This window comes from Meleagris gallopavo, chromosome 2 (assembly GCF_905368555.1).
Source record: "Meleagris gallopavo chromosome 2, MGAL_WU_HG_1.1, whole genome shotgun sequence".
NCBI classification, from domain to species: domain Eukaryota; kingdom Metazoa; phylum Chordata; class Aves; order Galliformes; family Phasianidae; genus Meleagris; species Meleagris gallopavo.
The window spans coordinates 22,279,815-22,291,991 of NC_139405.1; the positions used below are offsets into that span (position 1 = coordinate 22,279,815).

Sequence of the window (12,177 nt, forward strand, 5' to 3'; positions counted from 1 at the left end):
AGCCAACCTTCTACCCTGCCTGCATGACTTCTGATACTTTGTAATTGTCTTCTCCTCTATTGTTAAGCAATAGTGCTTACAAAGTGACCAGCACTGATGGACCCCAATGCCTTCAAAAACAGTTTCACAGGGGAACTTGCAAACTAGTTCCCTGAGCAGCCTTAACTTTGCTCTCCCCATACCCAGGGCTGAAGACCTGGCGGCAGTTTTTGTCATACTACTGAAGAATTTCAACTCAACTATTTCATGGTCACTGAGATAACAGATTTTTTTTTTTTAGTACTTGAACAGGCTTAAATTCAAGGTCATGATGTTGTATAGAATAGCATCTGCAATCAAGTTTAACAAAATGCCAACAGAATACATTGCTTGTTGGATTAAAACCTAACAAAGAAAATATCAGTGCTGTGCAAAATATAATTAAGGCCTAAAAAGCACAAAAGTTAGTCTCTTCCCAACTGGGAAGCCATTGGCAATGTATTTCAACTTCTTTCAATGACAGGAAGAAAAGGTTGTTTTTTCTCCTTTTAAGCGCTCATGCTTGAACACCTCTAATTGCAATTTGTCACAACAACAACTATTACTACTAAATGGTTAAATCAAACAACTCAACTTCTGAAAGCAGCAGCTTTAAAGCAACAATGGTTCTGCAGCTGTATGTTTCTTTTCTTTCCAACAGCCACTTACACTACTTAACCTATTACATTTCTAACATTGCAGATATATCCCAATTACGCAATCATTACAAAGAAACAGAGAAACAACTGTGAAAGGACAAAAACATTTTTGTAGACTGCCTAGGAAGAGAAATACCCTATTTAATATTATGGATGATATCTGGACCCAAACTAATGGGAGTTCAATTGATTTCAGCAGAGACAAGGTTTCACTTCAACTCTTCTAGTTTCAGCGTGGTCCCTGCAAGTTGCACAGCTTCAGTCTCCAGACTGAAAGCCACAAACATGTCAAGTTTGCTGAAATGTCTTTACACATTTCAACCATCTTCCTCTTCAAACACAGGCAATTCTAAGGCAATACAAATAACAATCGCTTCTAGAAGCACACCATAACTTAATTCTGGTGTACATAAAATGGAAGAACGTTCTGATGTTATCAGTCTTCAATAAAGATGATCTGATTTTACATCCTTCATAAGTTATATCACTGAATAGTTAGAAAATCTTACAGAAAGCAGGCAGTAAAATATCAAAGAGACAATGATTACTTACTTTACCAAAAAAAAAAAAAAAAAAGAGCTCTATAACACAACACAAAAACAGAAATCTGCACATTTCAACTTCAATAAAGAATAGATCCAATCCATCATACTTTTGAACTCCCTGAATCTACATGAACTTCAGCTAGACAACCACACCAAATAAATCACTGGTCAGAAATTGTGCCAGGTGCAGGATGCAAAAGCAGGACTGAATGTCAGCCAATTCCAATTTCAGAACTACGTTAATGGAGAGAGATGACAAAAGACCATAGCACATACTGAAGGAATTAGATGCATTCTATACTTCTGTTCAAAGTATTGTGACGCTGATCTAAGCCACTGCAGCATATTGCATGGCTGCAAATCAAAATGGAATTGGATCCTATATTTTGTCCAATGTATTTCAAAATTAATTAATTAATTCATAACAAAAACTACATGCTTTTAATAGATGAACTACTATTTAGTCTGAAAACAGAAGATAAGAGAAGAAGGCAGAAGCAAAACTAAGAACCTACAACTCCTCCACATTCAACTGGTTCTGCAGGACAGAGGACTTAGAGCTACTCACAAGCAGTAGCATTAGGAGATGCTAATTTGCTGGGGCACAATGCAGCCAGGGATTATAACACTTCAGCCGAAGTAAGTTTAACCACCACTTTCAGCAATCTAAACAGCTTTGTTTTGTTGGGCGGTTGTTTTTCTCTCTCTCTTTTTTTCTTTCTTTTTTTTGAGTAATTACTCAAGGCACGCCTGCTTACAAAAATGCGTCACAACTTTGAGTTCTCCCCACACTGGAGACATGTTTTAATCATGCCTTACTGCCCTTTAGTCGGACAGGCTGAGACACGGCTTTCTCACATCTGTATTTTCACTATTAGATTACATGCTTCATTTTTAATCATGCGTATGTCAAAATCCAAAAACAGGAGTTCTCTGTTTTCCTCCTTTCTTCCTTTCAACTTTTTTCTACCACTTAGTTTCCATATAAACAAAACAGGATTTATCTTATTCTTAACCTTTTTATTGGAATGTTTTGACTGGCTTACTTTGTAATTCAGAAATGCAAGATCGTCTACTATGCTATGCCTACATTTAGCCAGTCATCACTCACATCATATTTGTCTCTGATTTTCTTTAGGACAGACACACAAATATACAGCAATTCCTTCCCTGATACACTCTCTCCTGCTAACACGAAGTACCAGGAACACCTACTACCTGGGCTGCCTATAGTCCAGCCCTTAAGTGACAGCCCAGACAGGCATGATTTTCAGCTGAGCACTGCTGACATACAACCAGTATTAAGAACCCACCAAAGAGAATAGGTTTAAAAACCAGGAGAGGGCTATGTGAGAAAGGACATACCTGCATTACTCAAAGCCAGCCTCCAGGAGCAGAGCTGACACTATCCCTACCTCTTCAGATGTATTAAATCTAGCAAATGGTGGATGGCTGCAAAGCACAGCAATGGGGGAGGAAGAGCAGTAGGTTTCAGAGACCCCAGTGCTTCAGAGCCCCTGCTGAGATACCAGGTTTTCCTCCACAGCTAGCTGGTAGGCCACAGTTCAAGCCCAAGCTCCATTTTTTTTCATTTGTTTGGCAAGAAAATAAGCATGGGAGAAAAGCAGCACAGCACTGAAACAGAATGAATAATTTCTAATGCCAAACAAGATGGCTGGAGGAATTAACAGAGAGAAAACAAGGAGAGGAAAGATGATAGTTCAAAGAACTACCCATTTTCCTATAAAAATTCTGAAGATGGATCAGATGTAACAATAGAGGCATGGACTGAAAATAAGGGTAAAAAGATACAGAATCATGGCTTGAATAAATAGCAAAATAACAATATGAATTTCAAGGACCAATTATAATTTATATAGCTATCTCAAGGACAAATACTCAGGGCTGAAAACCTTATCATCCTAGTCCTGGATAAAGCCACTTGTATGTTTTGCACTGCGCTTGAATTCTGACTTTCTTTGAATGTCAGAGGTCACAAATCCATGCTCATATCAGCACATAAACACAAAGGTTGGAACTGTTAGGCAAAAAGACTACCACAAGAGTATTCTAGTGTAGAAGGAACAGGAATAAAATAATTGCAAAAGTGAAAATGAGATGGAAAGGAACCAAAATATTTGGTATACTGATTTTATAGAAAGCATATAGGAAAGCCATATGCTCTTAAAATGGAAGGAGAGATTAGCTGCTTTTTAATATTAATGACAGTAATTCTTCAATAGTTGCACAAATCCTTCAAAAAATATCATTCCCTTTGCAGATGAGCTCTTACTGCAGTGCAGTGCAGTTGGAAAGGCTGGTAAGTCTCATGTGGCTGCTCATTTGAGCTGTTCCCATTTCCACTCTTAAGAAAAACTAGAATGTCCTAATTCAGTTTAATAAAGAACACATTGGACTTGGGGGAGGGGAAAGCAACAATGACACTGGGAGGGGAACCGAGCAATTTCTCCATTTCAATAAAGTTTAAAAATACAACAACAAAAAAAAAACAACAGAAAAAACAACAGTTGATCATCTCAGGAAAGTTTCTAGAAAAGGGGGAGGAGAGAGGAAGACAAACAAGCAATAACATTTTCCTCTCCTTTTGATCTAAGTTATAAGCAGAAAATGCATTCTGAGGCACTGGTAATTTAATGAAAACTTTTCTCCTAACAGCATTCTTGTTATTCAAGAAGAAGAGGCTGAAGAAGAGGCTGATTTCTAAATAAAGCCAGTAACTCGATTTAGTCTAAGGGAGATAAAGTTCCACGAGTCCCAAAGAAATGAAGAAAGCTGCTTCAGCAACCGAGATCATCTTTGTTGTCAGTTAAACAGCGCTACAGTTTTGAGCTACTTTGAAGTGTTCTCAGAACTGTGACTGAAGCAGGTAGCACGTTATTTCATAAAAATGACAGATATAAAATGGTGTGATCGTCTCACAATACTGATGAAAAATCAAAACAAAAACCTTGATTAGGGCCAGAAAGGCACTGGAATTGCATATCCCAAGACTAAGTGACCAAGAAGCTTACAGAAGACAGGATTTATTACAGGAGCTGATCTGCAGTGACAAAAACAGATTTTTAATATTCACCAATACATTATTGCATATTTGATCAAGGCAGAAGCTGTCTATGAAACTTAATTTGAAATGTCTTTACCCAATCCAGGTTTACTGACTGCTTATATGAAAGAAATTGTAACAGCTTCTGCTGCTATATCAAGAGCAGTACTTCCATGTGCTTCCTGGAATATGAGTGTGTCCTCTTATCCCTATTGCCCTCAAGTTCATATTTTAGTTTGCTGGTATTACTGAATTGTGTAATTTATTTTTCCTCAGCAAGTCCCCAGCATGAAGATCATAAGGGTAGATGGGTTAGACTTTCCCCACTACCACACATCAAAATCTCTGCTCACTAGTGCTGAGCTGGAAGAGAAGGGAGACATTTCATGCCTTCCCACTCAAACATAAATCCATCAACTATCACTGTGGCCAGAGCAGCTGAGACACTATTTTATCATAAGGTGAGAACCCTTATGCTACACTTCACCTGTTTCTTCGTGACCTCTACAGTGTTTATACTCTGACGCTTGTAAGGTGATCGACTTTTTCTGTAACTGTGAAGGTTGTGAAACAGTCAGAGAACACGGGCTGAGATTTGCAAAAACAGGCAAGAAGGAAACATCCTGAGACAGATAAACAACTAGAAAAAAAAAAAAAAGAAAAAAAAAAAAGCAGGTAGAAGTAGCATTTGTGAAATAGCATATGGATAAGCTTTCCGTAGGGAGGTAGCAGCTATTTTGAGCCAGTGCCTCCCTCAAAGGAGGCCAAGGTTTCCAAAATCTTGCCAATGGACCCTCTGAAAATTCAATCCCTCTAAACACACCATGTTGGTACCTAGCTGTGGGGCTACAAAAAAACTGAATGGCTATGTGGAACTGAGCAACACAGCTTCTTTTCTTTTAATCATGTAATGCCCATTTTGTTTGTACGAGACTAAGTATTCAATTCAGGCCATTAGGAAACATATGAATGCATGGGAGTCTCCTGTGCCATACATACTGGAGTACATAAAATGTACAAATGTACTCCAATGTTATGTCTTAGAGAACACAGTCAACATACAGCTAGCCTTATCTGAGAAGTCCATCAATAAGATTACAGAGACTCAGAACCACAAATTTTGGGAAACAGAAAGCACATACTGAGAATTAATTAAACAACCTAGCCTAATAGAAAGTGGACACATGATGTTCCAACAGTACCTGATTTTTGATTACTTGTGAGACTGTTGTATCTTGCCGTGCCGTCTTCGCCATAACATTTCATGCCATTCTCATTCTGTGATCTCAAAGTGATGTATCTAAACATAAAGCAAAAGAATAGAAAACCATTTTTTAACCATTATCTTATAAAGTATCACCAATTCACTCCATAAGCAAACCTGCAAGAATGAGCATCCTACTGCAAAACAACCAAATATTAACTTCTATTCATTATGATATCTGTGCTACTCTGTTATTCAAATCAGTACTGCAGGGGACATCTATCAGCAAGGCAACTCCCTCAAAAAACAGGTAGGAACTCCTTTTCCATATTGATAGTGAGAGACTGCTTTGTTGTCAAATCTCTGGGACACATACATGGTCCTTCAAATTACAAAGTAATATCAGTAAATTCATCTTTTCTTCTTACTTACCTTGGTACCAACTGCAAAATGAAGAATAGGTTGACGCAAAAAATAAAACAAGATTGCGCCTGTATCACAGACTGTAAAGATTTCAAAGGATCTCAGGCTTCTCTGACAGGGCCCAAAGGCAGGCTAGATGCTGTCGCTGAGAGGAGATCTTGCTGTCCAACAGCTTGCAGCATGATTTAAACAAGAAGGTGTAGCATTCAGGAAGGGAGGGATTAATGAAAGTCAAAGATGCGGGCGATACAATCAGGTTGTCAACAAATTCAAAAGAGATACCTCGTCAAAGCATCTTAAATTATTTAAATAAAAGCAATGCATTTGCTTTGTTGGTGCTGCTGCCAAGACAGCTTTCAGGGAAGGCCATGAATGAATCACAGAACCACAGACTTGTAGGGGTTGGAAGGGACCTCTGGAGATCATCCAGTCCAACCTCCTGCTAAAGTAGGTTGCCTAGGGTACTTTAAACAGAAGAGCATTCAGGTGAGTTCTGAATATCTCCAGAGAAGCAGACTTCACAACCCTCAGCAGCTTGTTCCAGTGCTCTGCCTAAAGTTCTTTCCCATGTTCAGATGGAACTGCCCATGTTCCAGTTTCTGTCTGTTGCCCACTGACCTGACACTGAGCACCACTGCAAAAAGGCTGGCCCCATGCACTTGACACCTGCCCTTTAGATATTTATAAGCATTGACAAGCATTAAGCCAATCTGGAAGACTGAGTGAGGGAGCCTCACTCACATCAGTGGATGTCAACAGGAAGCTTTCTATTTGCATCAGGCCCTGCTAGGTTTTGGAAAGCTGCTGCAGCCATAAGAGACAACTGTATAAACAGTGTCTCACAGGAAAAGGACACAGGTAACACCAGGCAGCTTGATCAACATTTTCCTCCTCTCACCCATTGGCTGTCATCTCCACATCTGATCCATCTGCTGAAATTACTCTCTAAAGGTCTCTGATAATAGGTTCTAAGCACCGTGACATGATTGCATGTAGCAAGAAGAAACTTGTTGCCAAATCCAGTAGTTCCTTGAACACTACAGCTTCCCTTCCTCAACCTCCCAAGGCATGGGGAAATGAATCCAAAGGGTTTCTTCACCCGAGCCAGCACTAACCTCTGCAGCCCATGGCATGATCCCCAGGAGCCAAAAGAAATAGAGGGGTTCACAGCACAATCCAAACAAATTTGATCCAAGTACACACTGCAGGAGAAAACAGAGCTCCTTATGAAGCCTAACCTGTCCGAAATGTCCTTTTAAAGAACCCCTCGGCTGATAGTAAATAATGATTCCATTGTCCAGAGACAAAGGAATAACCTTGGATACAACCAAGTTTTTGCTTATGAAGTTATTGTGTTGAGTTACAGTAACTACCATTTGTGCATGCCTGAATTTCATTATGAATGTGAGCTGAAATGCTGCAGATATCTCAGAAAGCAAACAGTTCAATAGCTGCTTGCAATCTATCTGCTGATGGCTTTTCTCAGTGAATCCTAAATTGAACGTATAACTTTTTTAATAAATATGCTGAAATAAGAAAAGCTATTATAAAGTCTCTGCTTTATCCATCTCGTTTTTTATACCAGTATTTCATATCTTTAGATGTCCAACAGGCACCTTGAACCTTCCAGATGACTGACTACATTTGGAACAGGATATATTCAGAAACATATGGAAAGCCCATGGTTAACTCTGGTAGCGACAAAAGCTGTTCAACACAGTTGTTTGGAACTTGCCAAGATCTGTTTAAACTTCATTAAAAAATAACTGCTATATCATGAGCATCGACCACAGTCACAGTACATAGTTTTGCTTTTTAGTTTATCCATCTAAAAATGTCAAAGCATTCTGCAGACAGGCCATTCCAGGCAGCTTCCAAGAGAGGCCAGCCCAACTGACAGTGAGAAAAGCAACAACAGCAATGCCCAAAAAAATCTTTTCCTTATTTTGTATTTCTTTTTGCTACTTTTCTCTCTACATCACCTTTTTGCTCATTTCTTTCATTATGTTGATTTATGCTGCTGAGTCATTCACCTCCATCAGCAGAGATACAGTAATACCCACATGCAGTTGTATGGAAATTAGCAGGCACATGCAGAGCTCTTTTGCGTAATACCACAGGTAAAGAACAAAACTTTGGGCACCTCAGAAACAGAGGTAGCAAACTAATGACTAATAAAACACTGAAAATAGTCCCAGTGTAATTAATGCAGAATAAAACCAAACAGTGCGAAAGTACGTAAAACTCACAAATAATGTTTTAATTCCTTGAAAATAGATTTCATTAAATTTTCATCAGCGTCTCATTTTTTAAGTTTGGATTCCAAACCAGTCTAAATTAATATTTCTTTGCCATATTCTTTGGTTTTATTCCTACTCCACTCCTTAGATTCTAGATGGAACCTAAGCAGGGTAAGGAGAAGGGAAGGGAAGTCTTCAGCAACATTACAAATTAAGAGCTAAGTCAGAGATCAGCTATCCCATACACACAGTATAAATTCTTCTTCTCTCTTCATTAGGATTGATGACACTGCTGGAAAATAAGGAGCACATAATACCTTTTATGGGAATGTAAAGCACGAGCAAATTAGTATGAAGAAAATGCAACTAAATCAATTTTTCATCTCAAGATAGTAATGAAGGCAATTTCTTGAACTCGACTACGTTTATACCATATTGATCAGCAAAGCTTCACGCTTAAAAGTTAAACTAGTTATTTTTTCAGGGATAAAATGGAAGCTGTCAGTAAACTCTAGGCAAAACACCAAAGGACCGGGAGCTGCACACAGACCAGCTATGTTAAGCTTTGGAAACGCAAAGCTTTCACCCACCTGCCAGTTACTAGACAATGTCACAGGAAGACATCTAAACAAAGGCTATGTTAGCGGGTGCCTTCAGAGAACAGATTTAAGGAGAAGCAAAAGACATACAGGACTTTATAAGGGACAGCATAAATGCCAGCACTGGCTCCACCACTTATGGTTCTACCCTGCGGTGGCAGCTCAAAGTCACATTTTTGCTGCAACACCTTCACTCCTCTCAGCTGCAGTCTCCATTCTGACCACAATGTGTTCCAAGACACTGATCCCCTCCAGAATGAACTTCTCCTGTTGCTTTGTGGCCCAGCAGCAGGCTGGGATGAGATGAAGCTTTGTCTGGAAGATGAAGTTGCAATGCCCTCCCACAACCATGAGCAGCAGCACTGAAGAAACCATGCAAGTATGCCTTATGCTATTTGAGTTTGTACAGCATGGCCCACATGCTTCCATGAGCAGTGCTACAGCTGCAATTGCACAGCAGTTTTGACAAGGAAAAGGCTAGACAGATCGAACAACGATGAAGATATTCATATCCTCTGTCAAAGTAAAATGACTAACAACACTGGACACACAACATATAGAATAGTGTTATTTACTTGAACATGATGGACTTGTATATCAACTGACATCAGGAACTTAACTGACGTGCAAGAGTTAGTAACTCAGATTCTCCACGTACCATCAGAGCACCCTCAGAGTACACAGGAATAATTAGTGATTTCTCCTGCCCAGTGGCAGCCTAACTAACTGCAAACAAATATCAGCTGATAATCTTCCCAAAGTTGAATAAGCCTATTCTAACTGAATGAGACATGAGTTTTCTCCACAGTATCTTCCATTATTTCCATTACAACAAGAGAGAGCATCCTTTTATCTGAATTGGTTTATCTCAGTTAAACAGTATTTGAACTATGTTTGGAAGAGAAAAAGGGAAAGTAAGCCATCTTAAGATAAGAAACATAAGAACAGTAATAGAATACATAAGTTAAACAAGCAATACCAACAAAGAAGATAATATCAAGCAACAAAACTGGAAACAAAAAAGTTGGAAGTACATGAATTACCATCATCAATTGTGTACCATTAAATTTGTTCACTTAACAAAATACAGTCTCTCCTTTGATTCAAATTCAGCTTTCTTTCAGTCCACACCTTATTATCTCTAGAAATTCAAATGCCCTTCTGAGAATTGGATTCTTCATGTAGGCTAGACTTCTTTTTTAATGTGCTCATCTCTACAACTTCCAAACACTTCGGCAACGTTGAGTTCCATTGAGTTCCACAGCTAATCTCTTAGACAAATGGCACATCTCACAGATGGGATGCTACCATACAGATAGATTACGAATTCCAGAATCAGCTTTTCACATGCAGGATCTGGCACTTCAAATAACAGACACCGTACAGTATTAGATCTTGTTTAAAGCAGTCTTGAGTCCAGCTACAGATTAGATGCCTGCCAGCCACATAAGCAAAAGGATGACTAAGGTGAAACCTGGGAACAGACCACTATGAACACTGCTGATGACTACCTGGGAGATGGCCACTTTCAATGACACATCATACAGCTGCTCTGTGTCACTGCCCAGAGGACAAACCAGCCCCTTGGGCAATGTTCAGCTTGCCCTATCCAGAAGACTATTCTTTGCTACAATTCCTTGTATCTTTCATGATGTAACTGCAAATAATTGCAGCAACAAATTTGAGATCCAACATAGTCTTTTTCTACTGGAGTCTAATGATTCTATAATCTTCACAGCAAACCCACCATATGTACAAAGCTGGGCAGGAAGGTTGTAAGGAAAAAAAAAAAAAAAAAGCAGTTTATAGGTTCCTTATGAAGTGCATTTAGGTATAGCAAGAAGTTATAAAAGCACATTCTCATTCTGGTGTTTAATGTTAAAAAGGTAGCTTAATATCTTCTTACCTACATGTTGTCACTTAAAAAGGATATTCCATTACAGAATTGTCTAAAAGTTAGAATGGTTCTTCAGTCTGCAACATGGACTCAACACAGACCAGTCAAGGTGAACAAAGTAAAATTATACCAGTAATAGGCTGTCATCTGCTGGGGGAAAGAGCGCTGGCACGACGCTTATCTGAGTTTGACAGGCATTTGCTGACAGCAGAATCTCAGATTCTGACACTCCTTTTCCCATCCCCACCTTTGAAATGTGTTTCAGCAGTCACAGCCCTCCCTGCCTATTTCTACAACTCCTGCATTCAGCTGCTTCCTTCCTTTCCCTTCTCTTAATTCCCAAATCCAGTCCTTTCCACTTCCAAGATCCACATTCTTCTCTTGTTCCACACCACGCTTCACCTCTCTGGTACCAGCTAGTCTGCCCTCTTTGACTTTTCTCATCTCTTCCAGCCCAGCTTCCCTTAGATCTGCAAAATACACCTCTTATTTACAGATGGAATTTGGATAATATCCGGACCCAGCAGCAAACACAACCTTCAAGTGTACAAGGAAAGGCCTCCCCTCCACTGGACATGACACTCATTATGTGTGTACCAAAGTTCAGCTCTGCAGAACATGGAGATATGGAAGACATTCATTGCATGCAGGATGTTTATGAAATTAAGATGTAAAACTACATTTTGCAAATCTGACATGGCACAAAATTTTTTGACAGGGTTGCCAAGAGGCTGCAAACTCATAAAAGCTCAAAAAAGCTGCGAAGGAACCCAAAGGCCACCTTATTGGTAAGGTAAAGACCATAAAAACCACAGAGAATCAAAATCCATTTCCAAAAGCAGTCAACATCAGATTATAAATAATGGAGAGTGAAAAGAAGGAAAAGATACAGCAATATCTTGAATGAACATTTAAAAGAATATTCCTTCCCAGCCTCCAATGACCCTGCAGCTTCTCTAGTCAGAAGTGGCATCTGTTTAACTGCCTGTGAACCTGTCCCTTAGGTTTGGGACCCATGCTGACAGCCAGTACCCATGGCCTCCAATCACAGCATCACAGTTCAAGAGCTGCCCAGGAACCACTGCTCTTCCACTTTGCAGCTCCCTAACACTCATTTCACCCAATGTTCCCCACTCCCTTCTTCATGACATTTGTGATTTTTGTGGGTCTCAAGATGAACACCTCCCTGACTGAGAACTGCCAGTAGCTTTTTCTGCCTCTGTACTTTAGATTTTTCTTCTTCACAACATTTTGTGGTTTGGGGGAGGTGAGAGGGAAGGCGAGGAGATGCCAGAACTGCACACAGTACTCAAGACAGGTGAACATCACACATTTACAAAGCGGCACATTGATGCTTTCTGTTTTGTTTTCTATTCCACCACTAATGAATCCTGACAGTCATTTTACCAATAATTATGCTGCCATTTTTACAGAAAACTAGCTACAAAACCCCTTTCGAGAAGAGCAATGCCTGGTGCAGAATTTGTCTAAGCATACAGAGAGTTGTGACCCCCCTCTCTTCTTCCCA

At 39.5% G+C, this 12,177-nt stretch overlaps 1 protein-coding gene across 4 annotated transcripts in view; it reads right to left on the bottom strand.

Annotated features, from left to right (window-relative positions):
* Positions 1-12,177, bottom strand: part of TRERF1 (transcriptional regulating factor 1) — a 100,538-nt gene that overhangs the window by 25,275 nt on the left and 63,086 nt on the right. For all 4 annotated transcript variants that reach the window (XM_085219319.1, XM_085219321.1, XM_085219318.1 and 1 more), the window contains exon 3: positions 5,489-5,586. The gene's annotated coding sequence lies outside the window, so the exon portion shown is untranslated. The remainder of the gene's footprint in view (positions 1-5,488; positions 5,587-12,177) is intronic.